This window comes from Anopheles merus, chromosome 3R (genome assembly GCF_017562075.2).
Source record: "Anopheles merus strain MAF chromosome 3R, AmerM5.1, whole genome shotgun sequence".
NCBI classification, from domain to species: domain Eukaryota; kingdom Metazoa; phylum Arthropoda; class Insecta; order Diptera; family Culicidae; genus Anopheles; species Anopheles merus.
The window spans coordinates 42,696,885-42,710,817 of NC_054084.1; the positions used below are offsets into that span (position 1 = coordinate 42,696,885).

A 13,933-nucleotide genomic window follows, 5' to 3' on the forward strand; every position below is an offset into this window, starting at 1 on the left:
TTAGTAACGGTACTACCAAAACCGTTTTTCATCCTGGGCGACTTTAACGCCCATGGATCAGATTGGGGTTGTACGCATGACGATAATCGTGCACCAATCATTAGGGATATCTGCGACACATACAGTTTGACGATTTTAAACTCTGGCGAAGCAACTAGGGTGCCCTCACCTATGGCACGACCCAGCGCAATAGACCTATCTCTTTGTTCATCGTCTTTAGGGCTGGATTCTATGTGGAAGGTAATCCAAGACCCGCTTGGCAGCGACCATCTGCCAATAAAGATCTCGATTATCAAGAGAAGTCGCACAGTCGATCAAGTCCCCGTTAATTGTGACTTAACGAGGAACATCGACTGGACGAAATACGGCGACCAAATGACCGCTTTGCTAAACCGCGTAGAACCCAGTTTCTCCGTGAATGAGGAGTATACAAATCTCGTTATGGCGATAAACGAGTGCGCCCTCGGTGCCCAAACGAGGCCGCCCCCCCAGGCAAGGATTTTTAAAAGACCTCCCACTCCTTGGTGGGACGCGGATTGTAAAGCGGCATTCTCAGCGAAGCGGAAGGCTTTTGCCAGGTATAGAGACACCGGTTCCATGGATCTATACATCCATTATAGAGGCCTGGAGCGTAGGTGCAAAAACTTGCTTAAAGCAAAAAAAAGGTCATACTGGCCGAGGTATGTCAAAAACCTCAAGCCTTCCACTTCGCTAACGGAGCTTCAGAGTATGGCGAAGAGGATGCGCAACAGCAAAGCAACAAACGAGAGCGAAAGGGTTTCTGGGACATGGCTAGAGCCATTTGCACAAAAAGTCTGTCCTGATTTCGCTCAAGCACACCCTTTTAAACAATGTGCACATGGGAGTGATCCACACATGGATTCACCGTTCACAATGGTAGAGCTATCGCTTGCTCTGTACTCCAGCAATAATTCGTCTCCAGGACTGGATCTGATTCGGAACAAATTGCTCCATAATCTGCCAGATCTGGCGAGGAAACGGCTGTTGAGATTATTCAACATTATGTTGGAGCTTAACACCGTCCCGTTGGAGTGGAGAGAAGTGAAAGTAGCCATCTTGTTGAAACCTGGCAAACCGGCATCAGACTATAATTCTTACCGACCGATAGCAATGCTATCTTGCTTGCGAAAACTATTTGAGAAAATGATTCTTTTTAGACTGGACAATTGGCTCGAATCCAAAGACCTTTTGTCAAGTACCCAATTTGGCTTTCGCAAAGGCAAGGGTACCAACGATTGCTTGGCGCTGCTTGTATCCGAAATCGAGATAGCTCATTCTCGCAAAGAAATGATGGCATCTGTATTTCTTGACATCAAGGGGGCTTTTGACTCAGTATCAGTCAATGTTCTGTGTCAAAAGTTAGAATCTGCGGGCTTAACCCCAAGACTGAATAACTTCTTATTCAACCTCCTTTCGGAAAAGGCAATGAATTTTGACAATGGCCACATGAAAATTCGGAGAGTCAGTTACTATGGACTACCACAAGGGTCCTGTTTGAGCCCCTTGTTGTATAATTTTTATGTGAATGATATTGATACATGCCTTGCACCTGGCTGCAGCCTTAGGCAATTGGCGGACGACGGTGTTGTTTCAGTCGCCAGCAACAGCATCACCGACCTTCAAAGTCCTTTGCAAACCACACTAAACAATTTAGAAGTGTGGGCCACAAACCTGGGTATCGAGTTTTCTCCAGAGAAAACGGAAATGCTGATATTCTCTTTCTTTTACAACACTGAGAGTAATAGACGCTTGAATTTGGTTGACCCAAAGGTCGATATCTTTTTATATGGTAAAAAGACATCCATTGCCAGATCTTTTCGATACCTAGGGGTTTGGTTTGATAGCAAAAATGTATGGAGGAAACATATTGACTATCTGGTACAGAAATGTACAAGAAGAATCAACTTTCTCAGAACGATTACCGGACTCTGGTGGGGTGCCCATCCCAAAGACGTCCTTAACCTATATAAGACAACGATACTGTCCGTCTTGGAGTATGGTTGCATATGCTTCCACTGGGCAGCCAAGTCGCATTTAATCCGACTTGAGAGGATTCAGTATCGCTGTCTTAGAATCGCACTAGGTAGCATGAAGTCGACTCACAACATGTCACTCGAAGTGATGTCCGGAGTGATGCCGCTAAAGCTGCGTTTTGAGCTACTATCGCTTCGCCTCTTCGTCCGCTCTACAGTATCAAATCCATTGATAATCGAGAACTTTGAAACACTGCAAGAGATAGGGTCTAAATGCAAAATCATGGAGGTCTATCGTGATTTTGTTTCTCTACAGGTGCACCCTAGTACATCTCAAAATACAATCTGTGCCAGCTTATCAGAGTCCTACAGTTCCATTTTAAGTGTTGATACCTCGTTGAAGGAGGCAATTAAAACTATCCCTGAAAATCTTCGCTGGATGACAATTCCCAACATCTTTGTGGAAAGACATGGCCAACCAAATGTAAACCATTTTTACACTGACGGATCCTCATCAGAGCAGGGCATTGGTTTTGGTGTATACAACACGTGTACCCAAGCATATTTTAAATTACGCCAACCATGCTCAGTTTATGTAGCGGAGCTCGCCGCAATCTTTTATGCCTTACTATTGATAAGTGCATGCCCTCCGGATCAGTATGTAATTTTTTCAGACAGCCTAAGTGCTCTTGAAGCTTTAAAATCCGTGAAGGCTATTAAGAGCCCAGACTATTTTGTAAAAGAAATTCTAAAAGTCCTAAGCTCCCTGTTTGAAAAATCGTTTCGAATATCCCTGGTATGGTTGCCTGCTCATTGCGGCATCTTAGGAAACGAGAAAGCAGACCATTTGGCCAAGAAGGGTGTTTCGGAAGGGTCCTTTTACGATAGACCCATCCTCCCTCACGAGTTCTTACGGGCCCCACAAGCTTTCTGCATTGCACGCTGGCAGAGCTTGTGGGACACGGATGAACTCGGGAGGTACCTGTACTCGATCTCTCCTAGAGTTTCTTTGAAACCTTGGTTCCGCGACATCTCTGGAGAGCGTGCATTCATTCGAATGATGTCTAGACTTAGGTCTAATCATTTCGCATTGGGCGCACATCTCCAGCGTATAGGACTGGTCGACTCGAAAGCATGTGGCTGCGGCCTTGGATTTCACGACATAGACCATCTTCTATGGTCTTGCGAGGAATACGAGGCTGCACGACCCACTTTGTTGGATGCAGTCGAGAAACTGGGAAGATCTCCTGGTATCCCCATCCGGGATATACTAGCTGGGTCAGACTGGAGCCTCTTAGGGATTATCTTTGGGTTCTGCAGAGCTAACGGTTTAACTGTGTGACATCCCTATGGCAAGACTCTTGTGGCTGGCTGTGCGGTGGTCGGTCGTCTGTGTTGGCATGCGCTTGTGCCGTCGGGGTGCGAACGTTTGTCATCGTCGGACGGCTTGCTATCGGTTGGTTGGCCGGAAGAGTAATGTTTCCCATTCATACTCCATTTGTTTGTCCTTGTGCTACATGTTGTAAATCGCTAGTTTGCTTGTGATGAATGACTGTATGTGTGAATGTATAAATGAATGTGCGTGATATGTATGGCTGGAGGTTCAGGCACGGCTTGAGACAGAAGATCTTTGCATGGATGAGGTCCTTGCAAAGATTTTAACCCTCGATCCCGGCATATAGATCCTCGCCAAGGGCTAGGACAAGGTCCTTCGTAAAAAAAGGTTCCTAAAAACACGCTAGATGCATACCGTCACTCGAAAGCGTTGGAAGCTAAATTTCATAAAGACCCCTGCTACGCTTACTGGACTATTCAAAACGGACTGGATCGAACCTGCAATGGATATTTCGAAAACTCCAAGACTATCCATATGATGACCCGGACAAATACGCCGGATGACAACTTACAACACGATCTCGACCCCTGCCACGAATGGACTTCACAAAACAAACTGGATTGGACGACGATGGATCGCATGATCTCGACCCCTGCTACGAAAAAATAGGCCATTCGAGAAGGACTTGGATTGTATAATATCTGCACTGTCCGAGCACACCCGGAATAAGGTGTCCTTCCATAATTGCGAGAAGGAAATGTCTCGCAATCATTTGAATTGTATGATTATACCCTAACATTAAGCAATACGGCCGAAGCCGTTCTTTCTGAATAAAAAAAAAAAAAATGTTAATCTTAATTCTTAAATATTTTTCATCAACTAATCGATACAGAAAACACATAACATGGCATTCCATCTGTTCGAAGTATTATAACTCATCTCGCTTTATATCCTTGTGACGCTGATGCAATGAAACCCCATTATGATAACCTTGTTCATTAACATTCCACATGAAAGACAGTAAAAACATACAACCTCATACGACGACCTTCAAACAGCACTGAGCAGCAATACCTCAACCGGCATTTAATGCTGCTGCCCCAACCGGCATGCATAAAACAAGGCACGATAAAGAGACCCCCCTCCCACCGGAGACGCCAAATTACAATAGAATGTGCGCATATTACGAGCACATTAAAATCCATGACGATACCCGCACAGCACCTTGACGAAAGAATCGTTCAGTCCGTACCTCTCCGGGCGCAAGAAGCTTGTCTCTAATGAATCGTCACGCCAGGAGTCGGGGACAGGCGTGAATTAAAAATGCACAACACGTTGACGGTTTCCCCGCGTTTTGGTCCCCTCCGCATCCCCATCGATTCCACACGCTATCCTCGTTATCGATAGGGTAATGGGGCTGGAAAATGGCAACACAATCACCTGGCGTCGAATGGAAAAACTGTCCGCCCCGTGTTCGTTATTGGTCCGCCGCTGTGACCACCGCTGAACACTTCCACATTTATTGCTTTTCCATTAAAAAATCGGCCCGGCCGGCCATCACAACTCGACCGCCGTGATCGACGTCCACCGCATACGATGCAATGATCCCGATGCGATGTATCATTTCGCGACGGATTGACCACAACTCAACGCTCATCTACCGATCGCAGTGCTCAATGACGTGCCCCAGCCAGGGCCAGGAATGTGCGATGCGAGGATCCACAAACACTCATTAAGGCGACGGGTGAGGGCTTATTATCGAGTTGGAAGGTTTCAGCGTCTTCCGAAAAGCAACGCAGGGCCAACACTGGCACGCTATCCTGCGGAACGCGCACCGGACCAGCCTGCAGACCAGATTGATCGACATGCCTTGAATGCCTCTTCACTGTTCCCCATTCATCCCGCTGGTCGGTGTGTTTGGTCTAGCTACTTGTAATTGCTGTCGGGAGCAGGAATGAAATGAAAACTTATACATATCCGATCCACAGTCGCATCCACAGCGCAGACGCTCGTTACCGGCTTTATTAGCGACAGTGGGACGCGTCCCCATGCGAAATGTAATAAGTAATAACAAGTATTAAATAAAGTAAATAGGCCACTAATTTCCGCCCAACCAAGGACGGGGCGGGTGCAGCGGGCGCGTGGTGGGTGTCGCGCAGTCCAGAATGCGTTTAGTTTGGTGATTAAAGGGCAAAAAAACGAGCGCAGAGCAGAAAACTGAGATTGAGTTGCAGTTTCGTCGAACAAGCTCATCATTAACGGTGGCAGTAAATCAAGCGAGTGATTAAGACGGGTGCAGAAAAAGGCTTAGGGAAAATAGCACAGACTGCAGCACGTTCGATGGGAGGGGAGAAATAAGTATAATTTAGTGAAGGATAATAAAAAAAAGCTGCAATCCTTTCCGTTCGTGTTTCTTCATTATTATAATTTCTCAAACAATGTACCCACACACAGATGGGCGCTTGAGTAGTTGGTTAGTTTGTGTTTCATAGTTGCACAAGGATAATGGATATTGATGTGTGCTTAAAGTTGGCCGCTTAGCAGCGGTTGCTGTCGCATCGCAATCCAGAAATCGAAACCATTGAACATAAAATACGCCATAAAATACGCACATTCTCGCAGCGCTTGATGGGCAAAATGGGCAAGCTGCAAGTTTAACGTGTGTCTTCACTTTTACGAGCTGGCGTTTATTTTACGATTCGGTTTCTAGTGTTGGCCTTTTTTGACCGCCGCAACCGCGGGACCGTCCGGGCAACTGCTCGGTGAAGCAATAAATCGTATCGAAACAACCCGTTGACAAATAAGCACACACACACGCGCACGCGTGCAAAGTGCAACGGGTGACATAAACGCTCTGTGCACATTTTCGTTCGCCGTTCGTCGTGGCCGTCCTTGGCCGACAACAAGTGCACCGGATCGGGTGTTTAGACTCGTTTTGTTTCGAACGGTAATCGGAGATTTGTTATATAGCAAAAAAGACGTTTCGTTTGGAGTGATTTTATGTCTCACTTTAAGCAAAAAATCTGTCTCTCTTCGCTGTGGTGTGATCGTTTAGAATGGGGTTTGAGTGTCCTTGAAACTGGCAAAAGAATTATTGTTTCCTAAGATATTCTGTTCTGATTTACACACGGTAAAGGCACCTGCACGTTACAGCATAGTGTTATATTTATTATCATGATTGCCGACAGGAAACGACGGTACGGATAGCTTTGGCTTGATCTAGCAAACTTCTAATTCCCGATCGCATCGTAGCAAACGTGAGTCACACAAGCGACGGGGTAAATTATGTTTTATTCCACTTGTTAACATCCTTGCTGCGGTGTTCGCTACCCTGGGTCACCCTGCAGAGGGGGTGAAGGCGAACGAGAACATCATGTTTGATCGTGTGTAACCTCGAGTTCCATTTTCGGTGGTGCATATGCTGTTGTTTTTTTTTTGTTGTTGCAGGTTTTGCACGATCGAAACAGCAAAACGGCAAAGCAACGTAGTAAAGTAGTTCACCATCCGCGTGCCGTGTTGCGCCCATGATCTCTTCCATGTAGAGCGTGCGAAAACGTGCAAGAATCTACGGTAGGGCGGTTTGCGATAATGCCAGAATTCCAGTAGTTGTACAGAATAACATGGCGGCAAGAGCAGCCCGCCACTGTTGATTCAGTCCAGGAATCTAGTGTCAGCAACATAATCAACGCGGTGACTAAAGGTTTTGGAGGCCGCGCTGCTGGACTACTACTGGTTCACTTAGCTTCCATAATAGCATTCTTTATGCAGTTAGCAACACGGTTTTTGTTCTGTTCATCCCGGCCGACGCTGTTCTAGAGTCTCCTCGCTAACAACAGCAACAACAATGCGAAGCGACTACCGAAATAATTGCCACTCATTTGTTCGACTTTAATTTGTTCATATTACCGGTTAATTTTTATGCAAATTGCAACCCCGGGTTGATTAGCAGGCTGCCGAAGTTGTCTGGCGCTTGTGTCTCGAGACACGGGAATGACGAGAACGAGAACAAATCCGTTCGAGGCAAGCGGGGTGGAAGAAAGAAGCTGTGCATCCTACTAACTAGCGTCGATTACCGCTCGACCCGGGAGGAGAGTTTGCTTCCGAAGTTCGACCCGAGTCGTTGGTAATTGTTCCGTGTTGAATGCGCCACACCGCAAAGGGAGACCTTTGTTCCACCCGAGCAGTGGAAATGGGAAGAGGAGGTTGTCTAGGTGTAGTTCTTGTCTGGTTTCCTGAACACTGATGCCAGCACAAAATCTGAACTCGTCTCTAGTACGCATCTTGGGGGAACAGAGAGAGAGAGAGGGAGGCAGAGTGAACCTCAGTGCGTAGTGGTTGATCTATGAAGGCAGGAGTGTTTTCGTTTGGGCTCGTATGATCCCAGCCCTGCTAACCGCCCGATGGATACGCCGGTCATGGGCTCCACTGCAGTTCAGGGAGTGGGTAATTATTTATGCATCACTCACTATCATTTCCGAGCGGTGGATGTGCAACTCCGCAGGGGCAAAAATCCAGCTCGTTGTTCCAATGTTGACCTCCGAAGACGGTGGGACGCATAAGTGGAAATGTACCCTCGTTCAATGTTTACCTTGGCGCAAACTCCAAAGTTCTTTGGGCAAGAATACCTCCGATAGTTCTTCCGAAAACAACCACATCCACAAGAGCCTTCTCTCTTTGTCTACGATGCGGACGACTCCTAGACCGCGACCACGAGAAAATGCCGGCCCATCATCGCCGTACTCCTCGAACACCGCCGTACCGGACGCCCCACGGTTTTGCTGCGCGGATCCGTAACAACATGAATATTTGTTATAATTTATGGATTGTTTTCCCTTGTCCCGAGCATTGGTTTTCTTTTGCCCCACCGAGCCCGTTCACACCAGCCTCGCGAGTTCGTGTACGTTTTCGTTTTCGTTCAAGCGCATCCATGCTGCATTCGAGACGCCACCGGAGGAGCGGTGAGAGGTGCACAAACGGACACCAGCTCAGAACGGTTCGCTCGCTTTGGCTGCTGTCTTGAGAACGAACTTCAGATCAGATTGCGATTCGATTGCGTTCGTGAGAACGTTACCCCTGGGGTTCTCGCGGTGGTTCGTGCTCGCGTCGTCCCGCTAAACCGCCGACTGGTAGCATGTTATGACAAGTCTCACATTTCATGGTGTACGCTCAAAATTGTCGGTTTCTGTCCCGAAGTCTGGTGGGATAATGATAAGTTATCTTCGGCGCAGCAACCGTGTCTGGAGCTAGAGTTGTTGCATGCTGCGTCTGCGTTTTTCGAACTCCACATGATTTTCCACGCTTTGTTTGAATAGGGTAATCCGGGCCGGGGACACTGGAGGAGGCCGATATTAACATGCCCACTTTACACGTTTGTGAAGGCGTTTGTGAAGTTGGAGATAGCTCCCTCTGACCATTGGGTGGTACGAAATCGATAGCCATCGCGGGGATGATCGGGGGAGAAAAGAACGTGTTCTACACACATTGAATGTCGTTTGGGTGAAATGTAAGAGGAGTTAAATTTTACACCTGTTGTGTTTCCGAATCAGATGGATGACTTCCTTGGGGAAACAGCACAGGATCATATTGCACACTGGAAGTGGAGGAGTGCGGCCGTTCTAATATTGGAGCAAGCATTTGTATGAGATATTGATGATCAGATCGAATTTCTTGGCCCTTGTCGATCGAGTCGATATATTGGGGTCGGAATTCGAAGTATCATTTTTTTTTTAATTCAAGATACTGAAACATGAAGATGTCTGGCGATAAAATATCTCACCTGTGTAATGAGATTAGCGGCAGTGAACTGAGGTTCTTAAGCCATTAAAATGTTTCTCATTGGTTATTCATTGACTAGCAAGATATGATGATTAACCTTTTCCGCTTGGAAGATCCACCAGTGTCATCTACTTCTAGATAAAATCTATGGGAAATGGATATCGAAGCAATGGCTCCAGAGCTTTACACACTCAAGTACCCATCTAGATGGTGGTGATCAGGCTGATTTCGTTAGCGGGGAAGTGATGCGGAGGGTGGGTCCTAGAGGGGATTAATAAATTTCCTCGCCAACTATTGCCAACCGATTCCCATCTAATAGTCGAAGCGGTTTGCGCCAACCAAACCAACCACCCACTCGCAGGGTAAGCCGCAAGGGAGTGTGGATGATGCCTGGGAGTGCTAGTGCATATGCAATTTTGCGATAATGATCGCGCCGCGTACGATCTTTGCGCCAAGGCGTGTGAAAGAGCTAGCGTGTAGCGCGAGCAGGATTAAGCGTACCACCGCTTCTTGTGTACACTACGCGCCGCCGTAGGTTGATGCACCGTGCACCGTACAGTTCCCTGCTTTTAACCCCTTCCCTCTCACTCGCTCTCCTCTCCGCAGAAGAAGAAGAAGTAGCGCAGCGTGATTTATAGGGACTCGGGAGAACACCACAACCGGCCTTTGATACTGGTACCGTTCATGCACACATGGGCACACGCGGGATTGTACATTTAAATTAGTGTTTGTTTGTTGTTTATTCTGTCCCTTCATACCGCCCGATTCTAGGGTGGTGGTGAGTCTTGCGGGTGGGAATGGAACGGTAAAGGTTTATCCACCAACCTCCACCCGTCGCCGTCCTCTGCTGCCTCGATTCGATCCGATTCCAGGACCATAAATATTAATTGAAGTGTGCCCAATGATGCGAGAATATGATCGCAACGATACCAATTAAGAGTTCCAACCGAGGCGAAGGATCGGTTGCGTGCTCTCCTACCCTACCCTCCCCCCGGTTGCTTCAGAGCAGTTCTGTACACTTTGGTGACTCCAGAATGTCATCATAGTTTGTCGTTGACACGGCACTGCGCTGCCACAACGAGTTGGACTGCGGCAGAGTGCGGAAGGAATAGAGACGCGGCGCTTGTTGAAGTTCAATTGGTGCCACCGAGACCGAGGCAGGCGAAGGGAATTGCATTCTTACGCTCCAGAAGAATGCAACAAGGCAACACAACTTCTCCGCGCTGGCTAGTCCCGCTCCCCTGGGGACAGACCACAAATTTGCATTTTTATGAATTGACTTTTAATTGGCTACGATCGGGGTAAAGTTTTTTTTTTTTGTAAAATTGAAAATAAAGTATTGAAGGTGGACTGCTGTCCGGGTGTGTACTGCCGACTGGGATGTAAGTATCGCCCTTTGTCTAATTTTTTGGCCCAGCAGCACCACACCGACGGGCCACCTGGGTTGTGTTGGGGCCACATTCTGTGCTAGCTACTGGTGCTTGAAGTGGAAACGGTTACAAAAAGCTACGCTTATTACTGTAGTGCCCTACCGACGTCTGGTGGACGGATAAGTGTCACGTTGACAATTAGCCGTCATACCCGTGGGAGGGGAAAGACAGCAGATAATGGGACGGGGGACGTTTTGACAGCATACCGGACGCCGGACGTGTAACGCCGTGCAACGCTGGATGGAGATGATGTAATAATAATAATGCGTCAGGATAGATCAACTGCACTGTTTTGTTGAGCCAGTTGTCAGTTTCGCTTTGGATGGAGCCGGCGCCAATTTGTGTGTGGCTAAGTGGCGTCGTGTTTGCATTGGAGCTTTTTCTTACCCGGTTCGGTCTCGATAGAACTGGAGTTAAACGGTCACTTACACGAACGTGTATGCCTGCATGCGTGTTCGAGAAGGTACAGGGTGGTTTGTGTGTAGCAACCAACTGCATTTTCCGTACTGCAATGGCGAGGGTCACACAGAAGGGTCTGCTGGCAAGAATCTATAGGTTCGATAGTGTTTATTGGAATACCTTATGTAGCCAAAGGTAACGTTTCTAGCCGGCAATTCAAGACGTTTTGGGGGAGGCGTTTATGAGCATCCTTGAAAGGTCAGCAGCGAATCGAAAGCAAACGGGTCGATCGATGGTCAATCACAGGATTAGCTTGCACAAACGGCTTTCCAGTGTCTCGCTGCGCTTTGCAAACCGAGCACCGAGGTTGGGCCACAGCCGTGGTCGGGGAATGGAATGTTGAAGGTTTTTATTATTATTATTATTTTTCCTCCTTGCCAATGGGAGAACGAGGGGAAAGCAAAATCCCACATACGGTGTTTGGCTCGTACACACACACACACACACACACACCGCCCGGAAAACATGGAATCGTCGATTAAAGTGATGGCAGCAAACCATGAGCTTAACCGCTTGCAACATTGTTGTCACTCGGTAGGGAGTGTAGCCATGCAGCGGCACGGTTACGATACGAAACATTCCCGAACGGCAGCACCGGCCTGACCCAGGGCCGGGGTCAAGCCGAGCCGGTACGAGCTGGGCGAGCGGTCTCCATAAAACATGTACGGGAAATGATTCGCCATTAAGGTGCTACATAACTTTAGCGCGTCATCCGGGCCCCTTTGGTTGCTGTTTGCTCATGTGCTGCAATCCGGCTCCTGGTGAGTGTGTTCCGCATGAATTTCTCTTCAAACGCTGGCAACAGGCGTTAGTGGATTTAATATGCTATTTAATACCCCCCTGCATTAGTAGTGCGCCCAGAATCGATACAAGGTGTATGCGTAATGCGAGTAATCGAGTGCACAAGTCAACACAAAAAAGCCGACCAACCAAGAACGGATTGTTTTATTTCAGAGCCATTATCGTGCCCATCATCATCACCATTATCATCATTATTAGGGTGATCGGGAGCGCCAGTAACGGTCTTGCAATGATTGCTAATTTACGGATCTGGTAAAGGGCTTTCGTGTGATGCGTTTTGCTACGCACGCAAGGATAATTGTGCAGGTTGTAAAGGGAGGTTGGGAGAAATGTTCCATTTGCTTGAGAAATTTGCACAACATCAGACTATTTATTTCGTGCAGCAATTGATCTTATAAGTACTGATCGTGTTGCATTCATTACGGCACTGGATTGTTCACATCCGTTAAACAATTCCAGATATTAAGTATCGTAGACAGCAAATAAGCCAATAGCTTTCGCAACTTGTAAGCATTATTTTGCAGCTTAATTCTGCGTAGCTGAAGAAAAAGTACAAACGCGACCACTAATAATACGATACAATCAAAGCACCACGAACAAAACACCACACCATTGCAAATCCGCAACGGTGCAAACAGACAGACAGACAAGTTTTACGAGCTACGATTGACCACACATCATAAATCAAAGCATATGGTGCCCAAGGCCGTGGCGTTCATTACATACGTCCCCAAGATCGACAGACATGCGTAAACATGGACTGCACTAACCGTTGTTGTGAAAGTTATTAATCATCCGCTAATCCGCTCCGACGATGCAATGGGTTGCATCGATCGAGGCATGGGCTAATGCACCTTGCTGGCCAGTCAGTGCCACACCCAAACGGTGCAATCGAACGATGGATCGATCGTTCGCACCCAAGTGTCACACCTGATCGCACGGTCAACGATGGTGCAGTTTCGGTGGTGACCGTTAGGTGGTTGAAAATAACTGTGTTTTGCGCTTTTTCAAACCTTTAATTGAACAACGTTCCGGGGGGGAGATGTACCAGCTGTCAGGCTGATTGTGACGTTACTATCTTATTATCACATCGTCACAACCTGCTGCAACTACAATCCTGGCAACTGACTGGACTTTTGATAAACTCCACCCATTGTACCATTTTTCATCGCGTGGTTGAGCTGCTCTTTGCACCCCGTACTTCAATAAAAGGGGATGTTTTATTTTTATTTGCCTTTTTTGCCTTTATTCCGTCGTTTCCTCTCTTCAATTTCTGGGCAGTCTTAATGAGCTAATGGGGAAAAGATACATTGGTACTGTCCATGTTTTTGCTCTTCCCTCTTTCCTGCGCTTTAATTTGTCCTCTTGTTTGTTTACTGCAAATGAGTGATCCTGGTCACGGTACCAAAAGCTTCCAACCTCTCGGCAATTGTCTCCACACAACGGAAAGCATGGCTAGAAATATGACGTGCCGTCGTGTCTGTGTCTGATGCTGTAGTGCAAAACTGCAGAAACACTGTGCGGTGCATATTTTACCCTGCATGCACACCGAAATCACGACACCGAGCACACCACCCAACAGCAGCGCGTGACCGCATTTGGCCACTAGGATAATGCCGGTACCAATGGCTGGCAAAGACGGTTGGCAAAGTATGTGATTAGCGTCCGTAAAGTATTGGATTAAAATAATAAACGGGTGAATATATTGTGCAATTAAAATTGAATAGTCCTCGGTGGCGGAGGGGCGTATGCCATTCGGTTCGCTCATCGAGATCCGTCGATCGAGAATTCATTTGCGCGTTTGGCGGATGTATGCTGTGTGTATCTCTTACGCTTGCCTACAGCTGGGATACTGCGTGCAGAGGAAAACATAGAGAAAAAGCCCAACAAACACTGTACTGATGGTGCAGCATCTACATCGATCGGTGAACAGGTTGTGAGCAGAAATGGGGAGAGTAGATCATTAGAGGCTGAACCGGGTCCAAGCACTGGCTACAGCACATCTGGTGTATACAGTTTCTAACACGCACCCGCTAGGCCCTCGTTTGTGTTCGGATCGGAAAAAAAATCGGTAGCATTGGGCAAGGTCCGTTCCTGGCTACCGAGCGGTTGGTCCATGGGCACATCCGCTCCATTCC

The 13,933-nt window shown here is 47.4% G+C and overlaps 1 protein-coding gene across 9 annotated transcripts in view; it reads right to left on the minus strand.

Moving 5' to 3' along the window:
• Positions 1-13,933, minus strand: part of LOC121595923 (protein outspread) — a 199,856-nt gene that overhangs the window by 18,353 nt on the left and 167,570 nt on the right. The gene's annotated exons all lie outside the window — the stretch shown is intronic.